Source organism: Mastigoproctus giganteus, chromosome 8 (genome assembly GCF_048544385.1).
Source record: "Mastigoproctus giganteus isolate SK-2022 chromosome 8, ASM4854438v1, whole genome shotgun sequence".
Taxonomy (NCBI): Eukaryota; Metazoa; Arthropoda; class Arachnida; order Uropygi; family Thelyphonidae; genus Mastigoproctus; species Mastigoproctus giganteus.
Window position 1 is genome coordinate 159,482,587 of NC_143582.1, and position 14,309 is coordinate 159,496,895.

At 37.6% G+C, this 14,309-nt stretch overlaps 1 protein-coding gene across 6 annotated transcripts in view; it reads right to left on the reverse strand.

Moving 5' to 3' along the window:
* Ask1 (apoptotic signal-regulating kinase 1) overlaps window positions 1-14,309 on the reverse strand; it is an 843,483-nt gene that overhangs the window by 813,784 nt on the left and 15,390 nt on the right. For 5 of the 6 annotated variants that reach the window (XM_090379009.1, XM_090379014.1, XM_090379011.1 and 2 more), the window contains exon 2: window positions 9,172-9,263. The exons of the other annotated variant lie outside the window; for it this stretch is intronic. The gene's annotated coding sequence lies outside the window, so the exon portion shown is untranslated. The remainder of the gene's footprint in view (window positions 1-9,171; window positions 9,264-14,309) is intronic. 6 annotated transcript variants of the gene reach the window in all.

Here is a 14,309-nt window from a genome sequence, read left to right on the forward strand (position 1 = left end):
AGGGAATAACTTTGATATTATATACTTGGATCTTAGAAAGGCTTTTGATACTGTTGCACATGGAAGACTGCTACACAAATTGGAGCAGTGTGACATTGGAGGCAAATTGCTGCTATGGATAAAGGGGTGGTTGAGGGGGAGAAGACAGAGAGTGGTAATCAATGGAGACTGCTCATCGTGGACTGATGTTATTAGTGGAGTCCCTCAGGGCTCAGTGTTGGGTCCATTATTGTTTTCTGTATTTATAAATGATATTGATGATGGTATATCGGGCTTAATGTCCAAGTTTGCAGACGATACAAAGGTTGGCAGGGTTGTCAAGGACACTACTGACACTATGCAGCTGCAACAGGATCTGGAAAGGTTGAGCAGATGGGCTGAGAGGTGGCAAATGAAGTTTAACATTGATAAATGTAAAGTACTACACATGGGAAACAGCAACCCCAGAGCAACGTATCAACTCTGTGGTACTACACTGACAGTGGTAGAGAATGAAAGGGACTTGGGGGTGGTTGTGCAGGCAGATATGAAGTTCTCTGAGCAGTGCAGAAGGGCTGCAAGAGTAGCTCATGGAGTATTGTCAATGATATACAGGAATTTTTCCAGCAGGGATAAGGAGGTGATTATTCCAATGTATAAGGCGATGGTCAGGCCACACCTAGAGTACCGTATACAGGTCTGGAGGCCTCATTTCAAGAAGGATGTAGAGCTGCTGGAACGAGTACAGAGAAGGGCAACAAGATTAGTGAATGGAACAAAGGGGTGCTCTTACGAAGAAAGGCTTAAGTTTTGCAAATTAGTGTCTGGAGACTAGGCACCAGCGAGGTGATCTGATAGAGGTGTATAAAGCCTTGAATGGTTTAAGCATGCTCAATGCTGATGAGATTCTTCCTCTAGCTCAGAAAAATCACCTGAGAGGGCATAAATTCAAATTGAGGAAAGACAGATGTAGGATAGACGTGCGGAAATTTGCCTTTAGCCAGCGGGTGGTTGGTTGGTGGAACAGACTTCCATCCCTTGTGGTGGAGGTTGATAGCCTAAATAAGTTTAAGGCTCAGCTGGACAGGTATTTTGAACGAACAGAGGGGTGAAGTGGAAGTGGGTTTTTTTTTTTTTTTTTGGCTGATGCTGCATAAGCTTGCTTTCTTGCATCAAATGCCTCTACTAATGCTAATGAATTTGTCCCTAAATGTATAACATAAGCCAGAATATCACCAGTGGATCCACACTGACAGAATCCATACTTGTGATCTTTTGATCAAACGGAAGGTTTCTAGAAAGTTTAAGATTTGGCAGTTAATTGATTTCTCCATTAACTTAGAAAGAGTAGAATTAATTGCAATGGGACGATAATTGGATGGGAGGGATTTGTCACCCTTTTTAGGAACTCGATGGATATGAGCAAATTTCCAAGCAGAAGAAAAAACACCATTGGAATAAGAAAGTGAAAAAAGGTGGCAAAGAACAGGAGTAAGTTCAGGAGCACAAGTTTTCAGAACAGGTGGAAAAATGCCATCCGGACCTGGAGCTTTCTTAGCATCGAGATTCATCAAATCCTTCTGACATCCTTTTGATGGAAGACCACAGGAGGAATTGAAAGGGGCATGCTGGGAGGTGTTTTACCAAGATCATTAATACATGAGTTGGAAGAAAAATGGGATGCTAGCAGGTCAGCTTTATCCTTGGCTGAAGTGACAACAGAACCATCTGGTTTGGACAAAGGTAGGAGCAGAGATGGGCAAAAGTTGTGGCCAATAACTTTGGCAAGAGACCAGAATGCTCGGCTAACGTTAGGGCAAGAAGCAAGTTTTCTACCCTTAGTCTGTTCAAAATCTATTTTTTTTTACTGATAAATAACTTTGTTATAATTTTCTTGTGTAGGCAGAAAATGAAACTGAAGAATTGGAAAAAAAGCCAATTGCAATAAGCAACAATCTTCACTTGAACAGCCTTAGCACATTTATTGGAAAAAACAAGGTTTAGATAAAGGACAAGATTTTAAGGTGGAATGTAGAATAAAGGATTCCATTCCTACACGAATAATTTCACTGAAAATTTCTGAGCAAATTTTGACATCAGAAGTTTTGAAACAGTAATCTGACCAAGGAAAAGAAGAAAAGAAATCTCTCATATCATCCCATTTTGCATTCTTGTAATGCCAAACAACAAGTGGTTGGGAATAGTCACGATATAAATACTGCATTGGAGAAGAGAATCACCAAGCTGTGATCTGAGGTGCCTAAAGGACCACGCATTTCGACCATGTACTTGGAAGGGTTGTTTGTGAGAAAAAGATCAAGCGTGTTGGCTGTATGGTTAGGACTGTCTTATATTCTGATAAGTAAATCAACAATCTGTGCGAGGTCATTAGTAATTGCAAAAGCCTCAGCATCTCAACCAGGTGGATCTATGTGACTAGAAAATGGAAGCCAGCTGGAGGTGTGAACATTAAAATCACCAAGGAAAATTACCTCACTGTTAAGAAAGTCAAGTTGCAAAGTGAGAAAATAAGAGTTTCAAGTGATTAGTGAAATTGGGAGAACGGTAGAGACAACAGATGAATTTGACAGAATGGGGTAGAGAGATTTTAAGCCAGAGAAGATCGAAAAGAGGAGATTCCAAATTACCAATTCTCTGACAGGGAATATCAAAATGAACATATGCACAAGAACCATCTTTGAGGTGAAAGGAATCATACAGTGAATAATTTGGGAAAACTGAGATGAGCAGCGGTTGAATCAACCAATAACTAAGATTCTGTCAGAAAAAGTACATGGTGTTTTGCAAATGTTAAATGGAAATGGACATCACTGAGGTTAGAACCGAGACCTCATACTTGTGAAATGAACTAGAAAGTGTTTGGGAGGTTTAGATCTATTCGCAGATAAGTTTGCTCTATTAGTTTGACTATTCATGGTGTTTTCAATAGTAGGAAAATGTGGGTGGAGGGACATGCTATATGAAGTAATGGAATTTTTGGATATGGCATATACGTAGTAAGAGTATACCGAGATCCTTGACATAATGCGGCCTCGACAATGTAGCCACCACATACACACTACTCGGACTCCCTCCAGTCACTATCCGGCAGAGTAAAGGCATACACTGATCCGGAAGCCTCCTAGGGAGTTACCAATAGGTTCAGTCCACTGTACTAACTAGCAGCCAGCCTGCGAATGCTATTTTAGAGCTGCACCCTCGAAATGTAAGGAAGTTTGGATCTCGCCATGGTGTTCATCATAATCTCAAAAGACATCACTCATAGTCCAAGGTGGAAGAGATGGTGGAGGGTTGACAGGAACTTAGCTCTGGAGACTAAAAATGGGTTCCACCACTTCAATCCTCCGATAAGCAAAGTGGTGTTGTTGTTATTTGGTTTTTAGGAGCATTAGCAACTAAGACCATATTGCTCCGGGGATATGCGGTGGTCATTCCCTGACCTTTCCGCATTCTCCATATTTGGTGGTCACGGGCTCGAACCCCGGTCTAATCAAGAAGCGTGTGCTACGCACTGCTGCTCTTGCCCACCTGGCTACAGAGGCCCGGCAAAGTGGTGGTATTGCACTTGTTGATGAGAGTTATCTACCACCTAGGTATCTAAGGGCGACATTACAGACCAGCTAGTTTAACTTCTATTCCAGCGAAAATAATGGAGTCACCGGTTAAAGATGTATTGCAGGATCTAGACAAGACTGCAGTAATAATTCAGACACAGCATGGGTTTGTTAAGCAAAAGTCTTGTCTCACAAATAGGATTAGATACTATATGGTAATAAATGAAATGGATACAAAAAATAATTTTGATGTCACATACTTGGATTTCAGGACACTTGTGCATGGAAGACTACTGTTCAAATTGGACAAGTATGATATTAAGGATAAGGTGCTACAATCGATAAAAGTGTGGGTGAGTGGAGAAGACAGAGTGGTAATCAATGAACGCTGCTCTTTGTGGACTAGTGTTATTAGTGGAGTCCCCAGGTTTCGGTATTGGGCCCACTGTTGTTTTGTATATTTATCAATGATATTGATGAAGGTATATAAGGCTTAATATACAAGTTTGCAGACGATACAAAGGTTGGCAGGGTTGTTAATGACAGTAATGGCAGAGTGTTACTGCCACAGAATCTAGAAAAGTTGGAGAGATGGGGTAAGAATTGGCAACTAAAGTTTAACATTGACAAATGCAAAGTATTGCATATGGGTAGAAGTAACCCCAGAGAAATGTACCAACTGTGTGGTACTACTTTAAGATGGTAGAAAATGAAAGACCTGGGAGTAAATGTGTAGTCAGATATTAAATTTTCTGAGCAGAGCACACAGGCTGCTAAAGCAAGTAATAAGGTATTGTCAATGATATACATGAATTTTGCTAGTAAGGAAAAGGAGGTGGTTATCCCTTTGCATACAACAAAGGTCAGGCAATGCCTTGAGTAATGCTTACAGGTCTGGAGGCCTCATTTTAGGAAGTATGTAGAGTTGTTTGAGCAAGTACACAGAAAGGCAACAAGATTGGTGCCACCAACCAATTTGCTCAGATTACGAACCTTATGGGTCATAAATTCAAACTGAGGAAAGAGAGATATACAACAGATGTGTGAAAATTTGCCTTTAGCCAGCAGGCAGTTGATTGCTGGAACAAATTTCCATCTTTCTTTGTGGAAGTTGATAGCTTAAATAAATTCAAGGAGGAACTGGACAAATGTTTAGAGGGTATAGAGGTGTGAAATAAGTGTTTTTTTTTTTTTTTTTTCTTTCTGATGCAACATAAGCTTGCTTTCTTCCATCACATTCCTCTACTACTACTGGTTTTGATAACTCCCATGTTTGGGATTTTCATTAAAAAAGAAAAAAAGCAAGTTATGGTAAGCGAAAAAAGTCTTGGGGTCTATTATATACTGTTAAAGTGCTTCTGCATTAAATCTGTATGGCTGTGGAGTTAGACAAAGGATAAAATTCCATCATGTGAAGATTGGAGCAATTTTCTGACAGTTTGACCATTTTTAATATTTAGTACTCAGCATTGCCTCCATACGCCTCCGTAGCCGAGTAGTCAAGAGCAGAAGTGCAGTAGCACACGCTCTTTGAGTAGACCGGGGTTCAAGCCCGACTGCTGAATACGGTTGATCTACCAACCCGCACTGGACCGACGTGGCAGATTATGGTGCATTTCCCTCAGCATGAATTGTTGAGGAGGCTTCCATCCTGCAGTGAGTTGATAATGGCTGCACTTTACCTTTTCTGTTTTTTTTACTAAGCATTAGCAAAGGCACTTGATGCAAGAAAGCAAGCATACATAGCATCAGCCAAAAAAAAAAAAAATTTCTATTTCACTCATGCAATCATTACAAAATGTTTGTCTAGTTCTGCCTTGAATTTATTTGAACTATCAACTTTCACAACAACAGATGGAAGTTTGTTCCAGCAATCAACTACCTGCTGCCTAAAGGAAAATTTCTGCACATCTATTTGACAACGGTCTTTCCTCAAATTCAGTTTATATCCTCTCAGGTTTGTAACCTGAGCAAGAGGAAGTATCACATCAGCATTAAATCTGCTCAATCCATTCAAGACCTTATATACCTCAATCATATTGCTTTGCAGATATGATTGAGGATAGATCCCATCCACCCCAGGTGCCTTTCTTATGTTTAACTTCAACAATTTCTCCTCCACTTTGCTTGCAGTTATTACAAAATCATTTAACTCCCTGTTACAGTTTTATAAACATCTGTCCATCTCCCTGAATAACTCCTCATGTGCGAATGTAGATGCAAAATACTCGTTTAGTTCATCAGCTATCTGAGAATGATCATCTACAGTCAAACAATTAATATCAAGTGGACCAATCTGATTCATCCCCTTCCTTTTAGAGATTATATAAGTAAAGAAGTCTTTGCTGTTTTTCTTTGCATCCTTTGCCAAAGATTTTTCGTAATCTGCCTTCACTTGCCTAACCTCCTTTGTGACTTGATTACAGTCTAGCTTATATCTACCATAGGCGTCTGTACCACTTGACAATTTATGTGCATTCCATGCATTTTTCTCCTCTGCCACGAGTCTCATTAGTTCACCTGACATCCATCGGGGTCTGAACCCAGAGCAGTATTTCCTAGTTGGAACAAAAAGCCTAGTAGCTTCCAAGATTACTTCCTTGAATGCTTCCCATTTAGAATTTGCTGTTGGTAACATCATCAGTTGGTCCCATTGTATACAACTTAAAATCTGAGACCACTATAGTCACCTTTACGAAAGTAAAAATCCTTTCCTTTACCCCTGATGGTAGTTACATCTTTAATTAAATCCCACATCAGTAAACTGATCACTGCCACCTAGTGGTTCCTTTATCTGTAAATTCTTAATGCATGTATAATTGCTGCTAATCAGATCAGGAGTGTTACTCCCTGTGGTTGCCTCTCTAAACATGCTGCTGTAGAAACAATCATCCAATAAATCCACTAAAGCCTTCTTAGCATGTGAGTGACCAACCCACAATTTCCAGTCTATATCTGGGAAGTTAAAATCTCCCATTACAAGACACTCTGATTTACTGGCCCACTATTTCTCTGTATAATTGCTCATTGTACACATCAGAGTCATTAGGCCTATAACAAACTCCTACCCTCATTTTTGCTTTCCCAGTGCCTATGTAACACCAAACTGACTCAACATTGCAATATCCATCTATGTCAACTGGATGCACTTCTTTGGATTTTGTTTAACTAATAGCATAAACCCTCCTCCCTTCCTATCCTTTCTGTACACAATGTACTCTCTCAAATTCCAATTCTACATACCTTATATCTGAATGACACCAAGTCTTTGATATCCCAACAATATCCACCTTGGCTGTCTTAAGCAGCACTTCAAATTCATTAAATTTGTTTACTATACTCCTAGCATTGGTGTATGTGCAAGTATGTATGCACCTGTTCTTATCTTAGTTATTCTAAGTTATTCTTAGTTAACTATTTTCTGAAATCCACAGCAACTTGCTTTCCAGGCTGCTGCTCATTCCAACAGAAGCAGTGCAAGAATCATTTCCACCTCTGCCTGTGGCTAGTGTTAAATCAACCCAAGCTAGCAGTTTCCAAGCCACCTAAAATTTCCTCGATAGCATCAGCAAATATTCTTGCACCTTTTCTATTAAGTGTATCCCGTCCCTGAAGAAGCAATCTCTCCTGTTAACAATTAGTCCATTTATACCTTTCACCTTTGAAAGCAATACTAGCTGAAATAGCTGACTGACAAATGTAAAAAAATTTTCATTTTTAACCTAATGTTTATTGATAGTGTTCACTATGGTTGCTGTGGGAAAAAAAGAAAAAAAAAAAAAAAAAAAATGAGACTTGTGATGCCAGTAGCACATTTGCCAGTTTTGGAATGCTTGTATCTAATTGTGGTGACTAATCTCTCCATTGATTTCACTTCAGTTTCCTCCTCTCTTAATGAAATCGATCTTTATCATGTTCAGCCACCTCATTCTTAGTCTCCCCTTGGTCTTTTATCTCCTTAATGTAAATCAAACCTTCTTGGTAAACGCCTCTCATTCATCCTCTTGACATGTTCAACCCTATTCTTGTTTTTCAACCTGAATTCTCTCCCTAATCACATCATTCCTGATTTTGTAGCATCCTATCTTTCCAGCTATACTCCTCAAATCTCATTTCTGCTTCCTGCATTCTGCTTTCCTCCTAGTCCAAGTTTTAGATGCATACGCCACAACTGGTACGTAATAGGTCTGATATATAGCCTTCTCACACTTCAGTGTAATGTTCCTGTTCCAAATCAGATCTCAACTGTCTATAGAAATTCCCACCCACTTGTATCATTCTACTTATTTCTTCATCTATCACTCATCTTTGTGATGGTGCTTCCTAGATACTTGGAATTTGTTTACCATTTTTAGCTCTTTCCCTACCATTGTAATGTATTCATCAGGCTTGCCACTCCCCTTTAGAACAGAACTACTACTTCACTCTTCTCCTGAAAAACCAATCCAAATTCATTGGCTATACTAGTCCACATATCACCTTGCCAATGCACTTCTTCCCTACTCTCTTCCCATATACAGAGATCATCTGCAAAGAGCATGACTTTCATCTAGTCTTGTCCAAGTTGTTCTGCCACTCTACACTGCACATCATTCATGACAGCTATGAACTCGTGACAGCTATTAATACTATATAATTTAAAGAAAAAAATATTTGTACAGCCATTCGTGTTTTTTGCCCTTTAACATGTATTATCAAGGAAAATACCCAGAAATTCTCCTAGAGTCAGCTCATAAAACAGTAAATCAGCAAATGTAGCCCTAGTACATTTGAATTCCAGTAAAGTCTCACAGCAGTATCATACAAACTACAAAAAGACCAGAATGTTATTCTGACATCTGGTGTGCATCATGGTGATAAAACTGATGCTTCAAAAGAAGGTAGGAAAAAAATCCAGAGATTGCTTTTTCATTCTCTTGTATTTTACATTTTACAATTCTGTGAAGGGGAGTTGATACTTGTACAAGTTGTGTGTATGCTACATATGATATCAGCTAGAATACTATACAGACACTGGTCCATAGTGATTTTTTTCTTCCAAAATGAATTTAGCAAGCATCAATTTACAAGTGATGTTTCTTAGTAATAATACACATGCAGATGGTAATATGCAAAGAAGGCTATTCAATGAAAAAAAATATATAGAATATTTAGATATATATATAGAATTAATAGCAATTTATTTTCTCATTGAAACTTGTTAATTTCAAAGTATTTCTCATAAATATTGGCTAAATGTTTGTGTTGGAGAAGAACAATTCAAAAAATCAAATACTTCTTTCAAATACCGAAGTTAAAATCAGAGACCTATAACCAGTTGTGTTTCCTCGTTAAGACCAGTGTTTATTTTTTTTAAATACTGTATTGTAGTTTGCATTTACAATTTCTGTCTGTACGTAATATTAGAAAGTGGATGCTCAAAATTCTGGTTTCATCCTTCCTTAATTTTTTTTTTTTCTATGGGGAAAATCAGTTAACAGTGAAGTATTCATAACTTTAACAAAGGAGAATACAACAAGAATAGAAAGAAAGCCATGTTCGTACTCTCCATGGTTCTTTTTAAAGTTTTAAAAAAGTATAAGAATGAATTGGCCAGTTAACAGTCCATGGGCCTGACCTTGTCCTGCAGTTCTATCATCCATGGCAGTATTCCACACTGTCTTCTAATTCTTTCAATAATTTCAAAGTCCTTATGTTAAGGTCTGGTTCCTAACAAATCATAAATAAAAAAATAAAAAAAAACACTTCAGCATACATAAGTTGCAATTATTGTTTAAAAGTACAATAATTTTAAGTAAAATAACACTGCAACCATCCCTCACGTTAGTTTCATCTTGATTTAATTTGTAAAGTTTTTACTATATTCATGAATTAGATAGTATGAATCAGAGCTGTAATACTCAATATGTTCTACGTTGATAATGATATTAGTAAATTAATAAGATTATATTAATTTATACATTTCATGATTATATTAATAAGTTAGATTCAGTTGTATCTGATAGCTCCACTTATTGTGAAGTGGACCCGACACTGTTTACCAATTTGGTAAATCAATACAATAAAACGTTAACCACATATCGTAAAAACGACTACATTACTATGGTTCAGTTGAAGGAATTGAAGTCCAGAACATACAATATTCCTGCACTTTTTGGTCAGGTAAAATTACACAAGCCTGGATTTCCGATTCGACCTATTGTTTCCTACAGGAACTCGGCATTTTCAGCCTTAGCCACACATGTATATAACATTATAAAACCTTTTAGACAGGTTATACAATTTGGGATTAAGAATTACGATACATTATTTAATAATCTTAAAGACTGTAGACTCGGCGACAATGACAATTTATTCTCATTAGATGTTACATCATTATATACGAATGTAAACGTTGAATACACATTAGATATTATTTGGGATATGTTAAATAAAAACTCGACACCGATTAATTATACGAAGCTGCCTATAAAGGAGATTTTTCACTTAATTAAACTATTAGTTGAGGCTAACTACATCACCTTTCGAGACAAGGTGTACAAACAAATTTTTGGATTACCAATGGGTTTGAGCCTGAGTGGCTTAATGTCAGAGATCTATCTCTCAACGATTGAGCAGATACATTTGACACCTTTTCGTCCCCGTATCACATACTATGGGAGGTATTTAGACGATGTTCTAGTTATTACCGATAGTAGTACTATCCAAGATATTTTACATTCGTTTAACAATATTCATTCTAGACTCAAATTTACATTGGAAAGGGAAGATACGGATACTAAGTCATTAAACTTTCTAAATTTCACGCTTACCCGGGACTCGAACAAAATACAATTTAGCATCTATCGAAAACCCACAAACACCGGTATGCTTCTACATTATAATAGCTACCACCCGTTCACCTACAAAAGATCGATTATCTTTAATCAATTTCTAAATGCCTATAAATATTCAACGACGGATTCTGCTTTAGACTCAGAAATACAAATATTAACTAGCAGATTCTTGAACAGGGGTTATCCCATTAACACTATAAATCGAATTAGGGTACAAGCTAAGGATAGGATACAAAATACTGCACCAATCAACAATAGTAATATCAAAAAATACTTTATTTCTGTCCCATATGTTGAACAGTGGCACAAACAGCTTAACAGATTCTTTAAAGATACCGAATTTAAAATTATAGCTAGGCCTATACGGAAGTTACACAGTATACTGAACAATCGCTCGGTTCTTTCGGCGTTCGCAACACAAATTAATGATCTAGTATACAACATTTCTTGCGGTGATTGCGACTCGTCTTATCAGGGTTCCACGCGGTTTTCTCTTAATATCCGTGTAAATCAACACGAAGCCTCTGTTCGTGCTTCTCGTTCAGCAGCGTCAGAATTAGCCTTTCATGCCATTAACGAAAAACATACTTTTTTATTTAACGAGGCCAAAATACTTAACGTTCAACGTAATTATACGCGACTATTAATTGCAGAAACCGTTGAAATTAAATTACACGAGAATTCTGTTAATGTTCGGCGGCCATATTTGATCTCCGATGCGTGGACCTTTACGCGCATGCGCGAAGACACATAATCACTATTTAAGTTGCAGGTTTAGCCTGATTCGATAATTTTCATTCCTGTGATCACGACAGTCGGTCGAAAAGCATTGTCAGCTTCAGGAAGGAAAATCGTTTTGAATATTTTCGTTAGATTCTTTTAATTGCGTTAATTTGAATTTTAATTGTTTTGAATTGATTTTGAATTGTGTTAAATTGATTATTTAATTATTTATAATTTACTTTAATTATTTATATTTTACTTTAATGTACCGGTAAGTTGTCGATTTTTTCGTTTTTTCCGTTTTAATTTCTGGAGGGTATCATACGGAAGTGTTCCACGTACTATATTGAGGTAAACTCCTCTTATTAATTTACTAATATATTCATGAATGTGTATTATCCTTTAGGAAAGGAAAACTTCATTTACATTTAGCCAGCACTTAATTGAAATAAAAGAATGAATGCAGTTTCAAAGTATTTTTTGAACAAAGAATGTTCAGGATGAAAAGGACTTGGATTATAATACTGAAAAATGTGATGTTCAATATGCAGTGTAAGCAGGCAACAAGAAGGGCACACAAGAGGAAATCTTGTCTTACCAATTTTACTGGATACTACAATGTGATCACACTAAGGAACCAGATGCAAAAAATAATTGTGATATATATACTTGGATTTCAGGAAAGATTTTGACACTGTTACACATAAAAGACTGCTGTACAAATTGAAGCAGTGTGGCATTACAGGCAAATTGCTGCTATGGATTTATCGAAATTTTGAAAGAAGAGGTAAAGAGGTTATTATCCCTCTATGTTAGATATTGGTGCAACTACACTGGTATGATCAGGTTTGCGGCTTTATCTAACAAAAGATATAAAACTTCTGAATAGGGTGCAAAAGACATCTGACAATTTAATAAAGAAGCAGGATATTTTTTCACTGCAGCTGATTGAAATAGTTTTAGAAAATAACACTGCTCTACATTATGTTTTGCTGTTGTGGCTGTCTGGGAATGCAGTAGCCGTCAATGGAACGACTTTGTTTATCAATGAGTCCACCTAAAGTATCTAATCAAATAACAATTGCTGAGAAATTGTTGAAAAATAAACAATCATTAAGAAATTGTTAAAAACAAATTTAAAAAATAAAAAAACTGTGGAGAAAGAAATTGTTGAAGTTAAACATAACAAACACACCTAGGATGGATGGAATTATCCAATATGTTAAGGAAGGCAGTGAAGGGAGCATAATCATGAGCATCCTTGGATTCAGGGGAGGTCCACACGGACTGGAGATGTGCGAATGTATCCCCAATGTCACAAAGGGTGACACGAGTAATTACAGACCAGTTAGTTTCACTTCTGTTCCAGGGAAAATAAAGTCACTGGTTAAAGAAACATTGCAGGATCAGCTAGACAAGACTGCAGTAATAATTCAGACACAGCATGGTTTAAGAGGAAATCTTGTCTGACCAATATGGCTGGATACTACGATGTGGTCACACTAAGGAACTGGATGCAAAAAATAATTGTGATATATACCTGGATTTCAGGAAAGATTTTGACACTGTTACACATAAGACTGCTGTACAAATTGGAGCAGTGTGGCATTAAGGGCAAATTTCTGCTATGGATAAAGGGATGGTTCAGTGGGAGAAGAAAGTAGTACTCAAGGAACATTGCTCTTTGGCAACTACTGCTATTAGTGGAGTCCCCCAGGGTTTGGTTTTAAGCCCATTGTTGTTTTCTTTATTTATAAATAATATTGATAAAGGCATATTATTATATCATATGGTGCAAGGAAGCCTGAGGCTTATTTCTGAATTACCCTGACAGAAATAGAGAGAAAATCAGAAGTAGAAGGGAATCACCAAAAAAGAGAAGAATGATGATATCCAGCTCAGGACCTGAAAGAATGTGTGCCAAGCCCATACTCACCAGATGTGAGCCACACTGCTCCAATTTGTACAGCAGTCTTATGTGTAACAGTGTCAAAATCTTTCCTGAAATCCAGGTATACATCACAATTATTTTTTGCATCCAGTTCCTTAGTGTGACCACATTGCAGTTATCCAGCCATATTGGTCAGACAAGATTTCCTCTTAAGAAAGAGAAGAATGATGATATCCAGCTCACGACCCTGGGTGTGCCAAGCCCATACTCATCAGATGTGAGTATGGGCCCAAGATACCTTTCAACATTATCTGTTTTTTCTTTCTCTTATACAATTTCTTCTGGGCGTGCTTGTTCTTTATTAAGGAATTAAAATGCTCCTTCCAAACTTCTGTGATCTCCACTACCCCCCACTATTTCTCCTTTCTTATTCTTACACAGGTTAAGACAGGGTTGGAAACCTTTTGTTACGTTTCCTACTTCTTTATAGAATTTCCTCATCTGCCCTCTGTCGTATTCTTCTTGCATTTTTTCTAATCTTTTCTTTTCCCATTCTCTTTTCTTTTGTCTACATACTGACTTTGCTTCAGCTCTTTTGACCCTGTAATCCTCAGTATTCTTTCTAGTTCCTCTCTGTAACATTCTGCCTAGTTTGGTTTCGTTCTTCCAGGATCTTCTCACAGTCCTGATCGAACCAGTCATTTCTCACTCTTTTTTGTTCCACTCCAAGTGCCTCTTCTGCTGCAACACTCAGTGCTTCCTTAATATCTTCCCATTTTTTTATTGATGGGCTCACCATCCTGGTGTTGGTGTTTCTCCAGTTGTTCCTCGACTTTAATTCTAAATCTTTCTTTAGTATCTTCATCTTCTTTAAGCTTATCTGGTTGATATCTTTTTTGTTGTCTCTCCTTTCCCTCTATATACCTTTGAGAGCCTATTTCGCAGACAGCACCATACCATAAAATGGTCCGAATACTGATGCCACTGATGTGAGGAGTTACAGAGGGGCACCCCCCCCGTAACTTCTCACATCAGTAACATGACGGGTATTAATAAGGATGTGATCTATTTGATTACATGTGGTAGATGATTTGATTACATATGGTTCTTCAGGTGGTAGATGACTTTCATCAACCGGTGAAATACCACTACTTTGCTTATTGGAGGCTTGAAGTGGTGAAACCCATGTTTAGTCTCTAGAGCAAAGTTTCTGGCATCCCCCTCCCCCCATACTTCTCCTTCAACCCATGCACGGTACAAAGTACTATAGGTTTTGATACCTTTCGTGTTTGGGGTTTTCATAAA